Source organism: Dryobates pubescens, chromosome 14, assembly GCF_014839835.1.
Source record: "Dryobates pubescens isolate bDryPub1 chromosome 14, bDryPub1.pri, whole genome shotgun sequence".
NCBI classification, from domain to species: domain Eukaryota; kingdom Metazoa; phylum Chordata; class Aves; order Piciformes; family Picidae; genus Dryobates; species Dryobates pubescens.
This window is the reverse complement of record NC_071625.1, coordinates 7,799,966-7,814,225: the sequence shown is the minus strand read 5'-3', so window position 1 is coordinate 7,814,225 and position 14,260 is coordinate 7,799,966. Positions and strand designations below refer to the sequence as shown.

Here is a 14,260-nt window from a genome sequence, read left to right as displayed (position 1 = left end):
AGGACTATAATGCCTGCTTTAATGGGGTTTGTCTCAGTAATGCTCCTAAATGGAATAAACTGCATTAAACCCAGACAAGCCACGAAGACAGATAAATGGCAAAACAATACACTGAAAAGCCAAAGATTCTTTTAATCTACTATTAAGTGAGTTACCAGCCATGGCATTCACAGTTAACTGCGGGGTTTGTAACCCATTTGCTGAATTGTACCACTAAAATAGAAATGCTGCTGTCCTCCTGTTTAAAACAACAGATTAAATGAGGCTCAAATTAACCTCCAGAATGGCTGGTTTGGCAAATGGTTGGACTAGAACGGGCTGCATGTCTCTTTTCCCTCACTTTTTCAAAGAAGCAAAGAGCTTCCCTGGAGTGTTTTCTTAAAGCAAATAGAGGGAATCTCACCCCACTAAGGTAGTGCTGCACATAAGATGAGCTTCTGCACATCACAAGGATGCCCCAGCAGACAAAGGACCTCACATGCTCCCTGCACCATTCCCCACAGCTTCAGTGCTGCAGGGACGGACACCGGCAGGCTTTGGATCATCCTCTTAATGTTTATGGGATGGGCCACTGAATACCAGAAAGATTATTTCATTGCTATTGTCCTCCTCTTCCTTGTTCCTTTAGCCTTGCACATCTCCCTTGTGCAGATGCTGGCCCAGTGCATTGCCACAACCACCCAGGGAGGTGGTTGAGGCCCCATCCCTGGTGGTGTTTAAGACCAGTCTGGACGAGGCTCTGGCCAGCCTGATCTAGTGTGGGGTGTCCCTGCCCATGGCAGGGGGGTTGGAACTAGATGGTCCTTGTGGTCCCTTCCAACCCTGACTGGTACTATGATACTATGAATTTCTTCATCTTGATACAATTGCGTGTGAATCCCTCAACAAAAAAACCCCAAACCAAACAAAACACAACACCAAAAAACCAAACAGGTTTTCTGATGCATCTGTTTTGTTGTAACTCTCACAATGAGGATCCTCAGCAGCTGAGGAGGAATGCAGACTACAGGACTTAGGGAAGAGGTGACAAATTATAGATAAAAGGGTAACCAAGGTACAGAAGTAGTGATACTTTCATAGTCCTTTAGAGGCAAGAGTCATAGAATCTTTTCTGATGGAAAAGACCTTTAAGATTGAGTCCAATCATTCTCTAACTCCTACCAAGTCTGGTGCTAAACCAAATCCCTCAGCACCACATCTCCACAGCTCCAGGGATGGGGATTCAGCCACCTCCCTGGGGAGCCTGTTCCAGTGGTTGAGAACTCTTTCAACTGAAGAAGATGCTTCTCATATCCAACCCGAACCTCCCCTGGTGCAACTTGAGGCCATTTCCTCTCCTCCTATCACTTGTTACTGGGGAGAAGAGACCAGCCCCCACCTGGCTCCAACCTCCTTTCAGGGAGTTGTAGAGAGTGAGAAGGTCTCCCCTCAGCCTCCTTTTCTCCAAACTAAATAACCCCAGTTGCCTCAGCTGCTCCTCACCAGCCCTGTTTTCCAGACCCTTCACCAGCTTTGTTGCCCTTCTCTGGACATGCTCCAGCAAGTCAACATCTTTCCTAAACTGAGGGGCCCAGAACTGGACACAGTGCTCAAGGTGTTGCCCTTCTGTGGACCTGCTCCAGCCCCTCAATGTCTCTCTTGTAGTGAGGGCCCCAAAACTGAACCCAGTGCTCAAGGTATGGCCTCACCAGGGCTGAGTGCTTCCAGTCTTGGAAAGATGGATTAGCTCTCTGTTCATAGTATACACAAAATGTTGAGGTTGTAGCTTAGGGAAAATAGAATTTATTCAGCAATAAATAGTGGGATTTTTTTCCCCTGTAATCCTGGGGGAACCCATGGTTTGTATTGCTTCTGTAAAACAGTTGCTCTCCTGCTCTCAAGGGACTGTGAAAGGCCAGTGGTGTTGAATACACATGATTTATAAAGTACTCTGCCATGAGAGGTGCTGTGTGAATGTAAAACATTTTTAGAGCATATCTTCCTTAATTGCTGTACACTGAAATGGACCTGGTTGTGCCACAAGAGCAGAGCTCATAGAGCAAGCTAGGCTGATGACAGAAGGTTGACTAAGCCTACTACTAGTCTACAACAGTACAGATCTAAATGCATCACAGATTTACCTAATGCTGGTTACTGCTGTTCATCTGGAATAGGTGATAGGGAGATCTGAATTTGAAGACTCTGTTACATACAAGTGACTAAGGAGGCAAAGATCCCACATTACTCTGTATCATAATGACAACATAGCTTCTGAGGCAGCTGCAGGTGTGTGAGCTCCTGCGTAGCCTTTCCACCTTCTGCTGAAACACCACCTTACATAAGGCTGTTCTCAAGTGTGTGCCAGAAATGCTTGGGATGCCATAGCCTCATGTGCTTTGCAAAGCCACTCTCAGATGGCACTTTTGGACTCAAAATATGCTCCTGGCTTTGATGGAGGCTTTCAAGTTTCACCTACCTGTTAGAACTTTGAGATTCGTTCACTTCTAGCTCTTTTAAAAGAGGCTTCCTGAAAACCAGTCTCACACCAAACTGAGTGAGAATGAGCTGGACTGGACTAGCGCTCCCATCCTCTCTGAGGGAAGAATGAATCATGCTTTCACCCCTACTTTTTTGGCAGTGGTTCCAGTTTCTCTCTTTTTTTCTGACCCCAACGGTCTATACTTTAACACTACAATAAATAACCAGCTTGAAGTAGATGAAAATATTTTAACAGCTGGGGCAATGACATTATTACTCCACTTTACTGTAAATGGAAAAACTCCCATTCCTCCTGCCTCCCTCCCACCCCTACCCCCCCCAAACCAAGGACAGAGACTGCAGATCACATTCTGAATTCTTTTCAAAACCGAGGCCAAAAGATCTCACCAGTACAATCTGTCCCCCTTCACATTATTATTCCCACTCTCACAGATTCCTTTATCTAATTCCCTTCCTCCCTGAAGTTTACACTGTCATTCCAAACATTTTTTAACTGCACTTCTCTTCCCTCCTCTTAAATTCCCTATCTCCCATCAACCATCTGAAAGCCTTCTTCAAATAAGGCTATTTTCTTTTAGAAGTGCTATGGATTCAGCACTACGAAGTAATACAGCCCTACTTTTTTTCCTCTGCTAAAACAAGCCAGTTTAGATCTTTTCTATTTTGTTTTTGGTGGTTTTTTTTGGTGGGGGTGTGTGTGGAAATGCATAACATAGCACTTCAGCCAAAGTATATTAGCTTCCTGTTCCTACAGGGAAAAAAAAGAAGTTCCTACTTTTGACTGTATTCACGCCTTCCCAGGAAAAAAAGATGCATCTGTCTGGGAAGTAAAGAAGATTTGGATTATCTGCATTCAACAGAACAGGTACAAGAAGTTATGGCATAAAAGGACTAATTTTCTAGCCACAGAAGTTTTATTCAAGAATAATGTCAAAGTTATCCTCATCAATGTGAAATATTCCTCTCATCCACACAAAACAGGCTCTTCATTCCCTCAAGACTGCAGAAAACCCACTATTGTATTTTTCTCCTCACTGCTGACTTCAGTATTTTGTTTCTTCTGTTTTCTTTGGGTAATTTTTACTCTTAATAGATTTGCTTATTTGGCTCCAGCTAAGTTGCTGTAGCAGTGGCAGACAATGGCACTCTTAGGATGCACTATACATGATTAATCTGTACTCCAACTGAAAGCGTTTATCATCTGGGGGCTGTCCTTCCTGTCTTTTCCCTGTGTTTCCAGTCCTCCTTTCTTAAGAAGGAGAATGACAAGAATCAGTGTGGTTTTTTAACCTAGGGAATGACATCTTTAGCTCTCAGGCCTATGTGTAAATGTAAATTTCCAGCTGTTAGAACAAAGAAATAGCAAATATGAGGCAGATGTTAATACATTAGCCATTGTTGGTAATACAAGCAAAAATCAACTTGAAAAATTCCCCCAGCTATTCCAGTAATGAAAGCCTAGTTCCTTGGGCATCTATACATGGCCTGTGCCCACAGAAATGAAATCAAGCTGGTTTTCTTGCAGTCCATGAAGTGTAGCCAAATCCTCTGGGCCAGTTCTTCCTCTTCTGATACTAATGATCCACAGGCTAAAACATATAGCAAATGAAATCATCTCCAGATGTTCCTTCAGCTTAGCAATCTGATGAAAGCCTGAAGACCGCTTAGGGACTCTACTCCTTAGCATGTACTGCACGATCAAGTCAGGCAGAATGTGAAGGGTTCTGTATCCTATGCTGTAGCACTATTTTTTTCAGGATCATATTCACCACAAAAAGTTAAACCCCATGTCTGGTTTCTATCAAGTACCACTTGACCATAAGTCTTCAAGCACTTATGAAGCCGGTGTAGCCAACCCCTCTGAGCCCCCTACGAACTCTGCTTTCTTTTGAACCCACCCACTGAGAAACCCACAGCATGCCTGTGAATGAAGTAAGGGGCTCCTGTTGCATCTAGTTATCTTTCTTGTTTCTGCCATCTTCTGACTCTTGGATGCCTCTGAATTAACTTCTGTCCTGACGTGGTGAGCACAAGCCGTCGCAAGGGGCACGGAGAAGAACGGATATTCAGAGCATACTTATGGTTTAGATCTCCTCCAGGGTCTCCAGCCTTTCTGTAGCTTTCACCATCCCACATCTCTCATCATCTCATCTCATCCCTTCCCTCGGATTCCCACGAATCCTGAAAGCCCTTCCTTCTAACATTAATGCAGCAGTGACTTCCGATTGCCTTGTATCAGGCACATTGTGTTTGTAATTCCTTTCACACTGAGCAATTCATTAAGGGCTCTGTTTTGATTACCAAAACGTGTGAACACAATTTCGGTGTCTCATCTATACAGGGTCACTCTTATGTCAGCCTGCTTTTGACTGCGACAGTCTTTTCCCATCCTAAAGGCAAACCAGTGTTTACATTTGGTTAGTTAAAATATTTACATTGCACATTCAAATGATGCATTTTCCCAGTGTCAGGGCTCTCTCTGGTATTTCCTCCCATACCTACTATGGAGGGGAAACAGATGATTAAGATGAATATTCTGGGTGTCTCTAAACAGGCAGATTAAGGAAACCAGCAGTACAGCTCTACTGTGCCAGCGCTGCCGGGTTCTGCGATAGCCACGCAGGCTGTGCAATGGCCTAGCCTGTCTGTCTTTGAGGACCTCAAGGCAGAAGAGCTCCATGATTTCCAGCCATTGCACTTCTAACAGGTTCTTCAGTCATTGACAGTTTACTTGTTCAGTTGGTGTGGGAGGTAAAGTAAAACATGACAGACATAGATCCTGGGAGAGGAGGTAAGAATGATGCTGATCATCAGCCTGCAGATAAAAGCCTCTGGTGCAGTGTGTCTGAAGCACTGGAGAGATGATGGGGGCTGCTGCCCAGCAGTAGAAGAGAGAAGTGGAGAAAAAAAAGGTGAGACTAAAGCTGGCAGGGCAAGGTTATGAAGTGATGGTATTTCTGAGAATCAGAATACACACCAGTCTCTCCTGTTTTAGTTCAGCACTTGCAAGTCAAATAAAAGACTGCAGAAGATGCTGCACAAGGCCCTGCTGCACCAAGAGGTACACCACACTCACAGTGGGGCCAGCTCCCCAAGGGGACTGTTTAAAGCATGTGGGAGAGAAAGAGCATGCATAGAAAATTTCATATAACAGTGAAATTCAACATCATTTAAGACCTATTATCATCCACATCGTAAACAATTCATTCTGTTTGCATATTTGTTATAGCTGAACAACAAAGGACCACCATATGCAAGTCCTTTGAGAAGAAATCAGATGCAGAGTGAAAATGTTTCTCACACAGGAACTCCACAGCAATGCAAAATTAGGAAGAAAAACTTGCAACCCCCATCTCTCTCTGCGGGTACATTCCTTACCTGACACCATCCAAGCAGGTCTTCATACAGCCTCCCCTCAGTGAGGCAGCAAAAGCTTCTGTGCTGGAAAAAAAGGATGGAAGTGCCGGTTAAGAAGCTACCACAAAGGCTCCCTGCCTGTGCTTACGCCCATCACAAACTCTGCTGCATCTATTTGTTTACAGAAACATATACAATAGATGAAAGTGGACCGTGTAAGCAGAAGCTATCTGTTTTAAATGGCCCCTGCCTGCTCAGCGTCAAACACACGGGAGGAAATGGGCTATAAGAGTCACTGTTTAGGTGAGGCACGCGGCATTTAGCAAACAAACTTAATTTAAGCAGGATTATTTTGAGAGATGTGTTTGTTCTACTTCCCCCCCCAGCTATCAGCAAATGAAACTTTGTGTTTGCCAGTTAAAACAGAGCAGTAAAAGTAAAGTAACATCAGCATAAGGCAGGGTCTTCTCAGTGATGACCAAGTTTGATTTAACCACTTTGTGTGTGGTTTAATTCCCTGGTAAGAGGGCCTACAAGTAAAGCTTCCACTGAGAAATGGGTGCAGCCCCTTTAATTATTCTGATTTCATTGTTTTGGTTTGTGTGGACAAACTGTGACTTGAGATTGCCACACTTGCTGGTCTTGAACACCACTGAAAGACACAGAATCTAATCTAGGGTGTCTCATCTTCCTCTCAGGGAGGTAATGATCATAAATATCTCTTGTTTGATAGATTAAAACAAAAAATAATATTAGGTAGGTCTAAATATGCTTTAAAATGTCCTTCCTCGGTGTAGCATGTGTTGTCTGGAACATCTCTCCCTGGTGAGGAGGGCATCATTAAGATGGTGACATCCAGCATCACCCCTCCAGCCCTACTGCCTGGCTGAGGGCAGGGGAGGGCAGACCTAGCTCAACCCTACAGAAGCCTGCAGTTTCCCTCTCCCTCAGCAAGATGAGTGCAGGGGAGACAGCCTGTGGGGAGGAAGTGGACAGGCTCCTTACCTACCCAACACAGCCCTATCACCAAGCAGCCAGGGGGCTGAGCATAAAGTAGTGGCATGGACCCTGCTGCACAAAGGGGATGCTGCAGATCCCTGGGCTGGGGGCCAGGATAAACTCAGATACCGCATTCTGAGTGAGCAGCTAGCCTTGCTGTTTTAATTAAACACCTTTAAACATGACCTCCTTCAGCCACTCTGGTAGCTAAACAGCTCGCAGCTCCCAGTCTTCTGCTGGCCAGCTAGCAAAGCCTGGTTGGTTGGCAGGGGGATGTCCAGCATGATGGGTAGCGGCTGGCGCTGTCCCTAGCAGGATGTTTTCCAGAGTTTCTCCTACAAGGCAATGTGTTTATTCTTTGAAACAGTTGCTCCCTCAAGATTAAAACTGAACTGAGGCACAAAGCAGCGTGTGTCCTCCAGGGTTGCTATGCACCGCTGGGCAAACAGGAGGTAGGAGCTGTGTGCTCCCAAACTGCGTGTGCTGCTGCTTGCACACACTGGCAGTGCAGAGTAAGGCCCAGCAGTGCACAAATGACTCTCTCCTCTTTTTCATTTCCTCTTAGAAAAATAATCCCCAATCTCTTTCAAGTGTCACTTATGACATTAAGTACCTAAATCTGCAGTTGTGCTGGGGGGGGAGGGCCCAACCACAACCCCCCAAGCACATCAGCTTGGGCACTCAGCACAAACAACAGCTGCATCACCAGGGCTTGAACATTTAAGGCCAGGTTTGTTACCAGACCCACATAGCAGTACACACTCTCAAAAAGACACTTAACTGAAAGCAACAGCAACAGGAACAGGAAAAGACTTGGAGAACTGCTCAGACAAAATACAGACAAAATACTGTAAAACCAGGAACAAAGTAGTAATTTAAAAACTACTAAAGATATCACTGAAGTAGTAAGAACACAGGTGAAGTATCTGCACAACAATATAAAATCTCTTCAGCCCAGCCCCCAGCCTGTGTAATCTTAGTTAACTACAAAGAGGCTACGAAATAAATGCAACAACAATCTTTCTTTCTCTGGAGTTGTGTGGAACAAATGTTTTATTTCTTTTTACCACTGTGCAGGATGTTTTATACCCCGGGGGGGTACCTGAAAAGCTGAACAACTGCCTCTGGTAATAGGAAGGAGTATTTACATTGCTTAATAGATACATGTTAATGTATTTCTATTAGCAAAATCCATTTATTATTGCATATACATAGCAGCTTCTGGCTTAAAAAGTAAGAAAGGTGGAGAAGGAGACCAAATGCTCTTTTCTTCCTCTGGTGGGAACACAGACAGGTTTTCTTATTGCTGGGAATGTGAACTAAGCCCACAGAAAGGGGAACAAACTTCAATAATCCTCAGCTGCAGCACGATGCCACCATGAAGCTTTATTCTCCTAAGGAGTACAGCAGACTTCACAACTTTTACCCCTGTCTTAAACCTCCTATTTCAATTAATAATGGAATAGCAGCAATTGGTACCACGCTACCAGAAAGATAACAACATTACCTTCCATTAACAAGGACTCCTCAGCCCGGCCCCCGTGTGCATTGTGCAGAAGACCCCAGGAGTAGCTGTTAGCGCTGTTCGGAAACTCCTTGTCGTTAGCGCAGCTCTAAGAGTTTCTCGCCCCCCGTCCTGGGTCGCTGGCCGATTGGGTATGCGCGGCACAGATCCGCACCTTCTGCGGCTGCCAAGCGGCCGCAGTCTGCGAACAATGCCGCCTCTGTCAGCCCGCGGAGCCAGCGCTGGCACAAAAGACGCGCTCCTCTACGGCCCCGCACTTTTGGCTTCTTCGTCTTGGTGCACAGGCTGATGAGAACGGATGGGAGAGATGTGTTTGTGATGAGCCAAAGCTCAGGAGGAGCGAGGCGGTGTGGGCGCTCGATGGGGGATGCAGCCTGCCCTGCTGGGAGGGCTCCCTGCCTCGCTTCGCACGTTTGTGTTTCGGGTCCGCGGGTGGCTGCGGGAGCGAGCAGCCGAAAGAGGGGAGGAGTTACACCAAACGCAGTTGGTGACTTGAAGCCTTGGCTGCCTTCTCGAGAGCAGAACGAAGGGGCAGAACTGTAGCGGGAGGACAGAGCAGCGTGCCCCGCCTGCCACCGCCCGCCCTGCCCAGGCATTATCCCTGGGACAGAGCCTGGATGTGGCAGCCGCTCCTGCACCGCACGAAAACCACACTGTGGAGAGCCTCTGGGCACGCTGGCTACTCGATCCCTCCCTAGTTCCATTCCCAAGAAGACAGGATACTTCCCCATCTCAAGAAGCGCCTGTGGGATGAGACAATGCCTGACATCCCCAGCAGGTGTTTACAGCTGTCACCAGGAAACGGGAAAACAGCAGCACCTTAAACCTTTTCTGCATAGCTCCTCTAGGAAATCAGAGAGAGAAAGCAGAAAGCCCTTTTAAAAACCAGTCATCTGTGTTGTTCTGAAAGGAGGACCGTCATGTGCACACATTTCACCTAACCTCAGGTTTTTGTTCTTTTTTTTTTTTTCCATCAGAAAACAAGAAGCAATCTGGCCCAGTTCCAGAGAACTTGGTGATTGTCCTTTGCTGAACCCAGTTACAATTTTACAGTTTAACTCGAATGTTCCCAAGACAAACTCCACCACAGACAGTAGCTGCTCCAGATGCCGCCACATTAATCATAGTTCAGATCTTAAACCACACTGCAGCTAAGCAGAGTGGCAAGTAACAATCCTTCTAGGAGGAAACCTCAAGGGACATGCAGCCCCAGGGTGAACACATGCACAGCTATGAACTCATTCCAGGTCCCTGATGAGCCATCATTACAATAATTTCCCATGCAATTAGTATTAATTGGTGACTTGCTGGTAACCCCCCAGGGGCCCTATCTCACCCTTTTAGCAGGTCCTACCAGGCCAGGCTTGAGTATCAGCAGCACGGCCAGGCAGGCAACACTGGAGCCCCAGCTCTTGGGGCTTGTTTTTGCCGTTAAATACTTGGGGAACCGGCAAGGGCTATCCTCAGCAATGAATGAACACAGATATGCCATTTCCAAATAAATGTATATGAGCTTGTAAGATGGGACAGTAAAATAAGGAGATTTCTAGAAGGAATAAATAAAACTTGTTTCCAAGCATTTCACTGAGGCCAAACTCCCAACTGTTTTCAGGAGAGCTGAGCAGCAGTGCCAGTGGTTACTAAGAGCCTTTTAAGACTCTGCATCTCAAACTTAAACTGAGAAAGGAGAGCTGTAAATGAGCCACCACCTCTTCAGTTTTATTCCTTAGTAACAGTTCTTTATTATTTTGCCTGTTAGTAAGATCAAGTTGTTTGTCCTAAGCATCTTGTCAAAAGGATTTAAGCTGGATCAGGAATGCTTTATGCCAGCAGAGTCCCATGACTCCACAGCAATAAACAAAATTGGATGTTCTTTGACAGGACATCATAAATAACTGAACCACATTTCAGAGTAACTTCCAGGGTCAGTATTACAGCTGATGGATCTCAAATGTGATCTCTTTTTGCTCTGCAGCATTACATAAGTAATCTCAAAGAACTCATAGACTTCTATCTTTAAAATCCCCCCTCAAGTGCTGAGGCAGTTATTCAGAGTCAAAAGGATGCCCTAAATGGAAGTGCATGGAGACCAGCCTGCACACACCATTCAATAGCTAGCAAAGGATGTCACATTGAATGGTAAAATACATTAGGAAATGCTTGTTGCTAGAGGCAAGCAGAATTACTTCAGCTAAAGCAGGTCAAGTATAATCAAGAGCAATATCCTAAAGTCTAGGTTTTTTTCCTCCTCCCCTTCCCCCTTCTCCTAAATTTCTAGTCCATATGAATCAGTGGTCCTCAGCATTGTTCTTCGTGTACTGTATTCCTACTTTACCATGCAGCCTAATGCAAAATGTCTTTGCATTAGGTGTACTTTGGCTTGAAGGTAGCTGAGAACATTAATGATGGTCACTTCTCTTGGAAATCTTGGGTCTGGAGTGGAGGAGAGCAATACAGCCTGCCTGTGCCACCTCATTTAATCTCTAGCAATTTGCACCTTTAGATTTTACTGAAGGGCTCATATCATACTTAGCCTACATGAAGTGTGAAAACCAAAACTCATAGTATTTACACTGGTTATCAGATGCAGAGAGATCTACCATTAACATATATCTCATTTAAATGGCATAGTTTATCAGTTTTTCCCTTGGAGGTCATTCTCCCTGGATCTTTGCGATATTCTTGGAGGATATGCCCTATGGGGAGCAGCTGAGGGAGCTGGGGTGGAGAAAAGGAGGCTCAGGGGAGACCTTATTGCTGTCTACAACTACCTGAAGGGAGGTTGTAGCCAGGAGGGGGTTCGTCTCCTCTCCCAGGCAATCAGTGGCAGAACAAGAGGACACAGTGTCAAGCTGTGCCAGAGGAAGTTTAGGCTTGAGGTAAGGAGAAAGTTCTTCACAGAGAGAGTTGTTGGCCATTGGAATGTGCTGCCCAGGGAGGTGGTGGAGTCACCATCCCTGGAGGTATTCAAAAAGGGATTGGATGTGGCACTTGGTGCCATGGTTTAGTAGTCATGAGATGTTGGGTGACAGGTTGGACTTGCTGATCTTTGAGGTCTTTTCCAACCTGATTGATTCTAGGATTCTCTGCTGAAAGCTCTTGTCTAATTCAGGTGAATACACCATCTATCCAAGTTACAGAAGACTTATGGCCATGTGGATCTAGCCTGTGTGTGAAGTCCGTTCTTGGAGAAGTCAAGTCAAAGACTGATAAAGATTTGAGGTGTACCAATGCAATTGAAGTTTTATATTCTGTATTACAAGAATGCCAACAATTGCACATACAGGTTTTTTAAGTGGAAGTTGGCTTTGCAGCACTACAGTTATTATGAGCACTATGCATTCACTAAAATGCTTTTAGGGTTGGTTTGTTTGAGGGGTTTTTTTGTTTGGTTGTTTGTTGGAGGGTTTTTTGGGTGGGTTTTGTTTTGGCTTGGTTTCCTTTTTGTGTGTGTGTTGTTTGTTTGTTTGTTTGTTTGGGGTTTTTTTTGATAACACCTGGTATCATTTGCAAATATATTTCTCCTCCTTCCACATGTCTGTTTAGCACTGATAATGGAACTGGAACTTTCACCTCCTCTGCTTCCAGCATGTACCAAAGCATTTGAGCGTGGCTCTTGGGTTTCCATTTGCAGTAACCACAATTTCCAACAGTTTTTTCCCACACAAATACTTGATAAATCTGGGCTTGCTTAAGTCCAGACAACACCAAATGTATTCAATCTGTTACAGTCAAAACTAAACACTTACATATGGTTTCCTAATGCTACTTCATTAGAACATAGATGGCTGCAAATGTGCTTCCTTCAGCTTCCCTTTTATTCTTCCCTGCTGCCCATTCATTTTTACTAAGAATCAGCAAATCACATTGAAGTTTTCCTTTTCCACTCTTCTCCATTTTCAAATCTATCTCATTTATAAAACCAAATATTGTATGACAAGAGCTTTTTAGACTATTTAGCAGGGGTGAAGTCTTAAATGACCAGGGATATCTTTATTTGTTTAAACCTCTCCAGCAGCTTCCCACTTTTCCTATTCTCCACTCCTTCATTGAATTTCAGGTCAAAGCTCCTTCTGACTCATGACATTCAAATGTTTGCAGATTCAGTTAGACGAATTGTGCAAATCCATTATCCTGTATTGTCACAGCTAACCAGGAGAAACTCTTCTGAATTATTTGGCTGTATGGATGTGATCTGATTATCTAAATCAATTTGCTAAACTCTAAATGCACAAGAATATACACACACACACACATAGATATATAATACACACACACCATATATATATATACACAAAAACTGATTAAAGTGAGCTCAAAATAATTGACCAGTATAGGATACTGGCAATTGACTAGTATAGGATGCTAGTGGGCAGAGGTTCTGGAAATGGAAGCAACACCATGCTAATTAGTAAAACAACCACCAGAAGACACAGTATGACTTGAAGCTTTCATTCTGGGATTATAAATGCAAGAGAGAAGGAATGACATCCTCCTGTATTTGCTGACAAACTACGCTAGAACAGCAGAGAAGGAGGATGCCAGTGTCGCCCCTTCATCACCAGTCACAACTCTTCTGCATTCTGACTTGCATTTCCGAGTCCTGATCCTGTGGAACCTGTCTGAATTATCCCAGTTTTGCTGCCCAAAGTGGCCTCACACTTAGCAAAAACACAGCAGATACAACTGGTTGCATTCAGGAAATTGCATTGCGTGCAAAGTCGTTCCTGACACGCAACTTTGTCTGTGCTAGCGCTTGCACAAGGCACACAAGTCCTGTTGGAAGCACATTTAGGTATTGAATCAGTGGTAAAGAGGTCTGCAGCATTTATTTATTCATCAAACAAGAGTTAGGCAAAAGGAAAATAAATGAAGAAACCACTCTCAGAAACTTTTATGTAACCACAGTGCATCGAGATAATGTTTAATGCTGGAAGATTCATTTCAGGAAAAGCAGGTTGGGGATGGCATCTTGTCAGCTAGCAGCTCTTGGTCTCTTTGCTTATCACTGTATCCTTCACAGTGAAAACTGGTTTAAAAAGCAGGAAAAACAAGATTAACAACCTTCATCTTCTTCAAAACATAAATACAATTGGTTAATTACATCAACCATTTCTTAAGGCAACCAAGGCTTTTGTGCTGTCCTCCTGAGTCCTGAACAGAGCAGAAAGCTGGCTGCCCATACCCCTGCTTCACATGGCAATAATGCCTGAAGTTTGACCTATGTTACCGGTACAAACCAAACAAAAAAGGCAGCCTAAAGAAGCTGCTGGCACCTCAAATTCACAGAGCTCCTGAAGCAGATGAATAATAGATCAGTAAGAAAAGGTACTTGCAGCTTCTTTCTGTTGTCAAGGGATTTCATGCTTCCTGCCTGGACACCACACTACCTGTGAGAGATCAGACGTGGTTTTATATCTAGTATTGCATTGCTCTTTGAAACTGTGTTCTTCCTTGGACATAATCATGGATGGATTGGCACACACATGAAAGCCTCACCCAAACTCGGTTCACATGGCTGGTGCAAAGAATTTAGAGAGTAATTACAAAGGAAACTTAAAAGAGCAAATCTCTTAAGTGTGTGATAAAGCCAGGCTCGTGCAAGGGTGCTGAGAAACTGGACCCTGCCCTGCTTTTCAAGTATACTTTTAAGAAACAGATCTGAGGATGAAGTGGCCCAGTGAGCCAGAGGTGCCTGGCCACCAGAAGATCTCTGAGAGGATCTGTTCATAAAGACATGACAGAAGCTGGTTGGTTGTTTTTATTTTTAATAACTAGTAACAACCTCATGGAAAGTATCTTGAGCATCGAGAATCAATCACGGAAAGCATCTTGAGCATCAAAAATCAATCCCAGCCAGAAAGCAGAGGCTCAGCCTTTGATGTGCCTCTCCTCCACCAG

The 14,260-nt window shown here is 44.4% G+C and overlaps 1 protein-coding gene across 2 annotated transcripts in view; it reads right to left on the bottom strand.

Annotated features, from left to right (window-relative positions):
* Positions 1-14,260, bottom strand: part of PAG1 (phosphoprotein membrane anchor with glycosphingolipid microdomains 1) — an 81,140-nt gene that overhangs the window by 34,103 nt on the left and 32,777 nt on the right. Inside the window, exon 2 of one of the 2 annotated variants that reach the window (XM_054167484.1) lies at positions 5,857-5,919. The exons of the other annotated variant lie outside the window; for it this stretch is intronic. The gene's annotated coding sequence lies outside the window, so the exon portion shown is untranslated. The remainder of the gene's footprint in view (positions 1-5,856; positions 5,920-14,260) is intronic. 2 annotated transcript variants of the gene reach the window in all.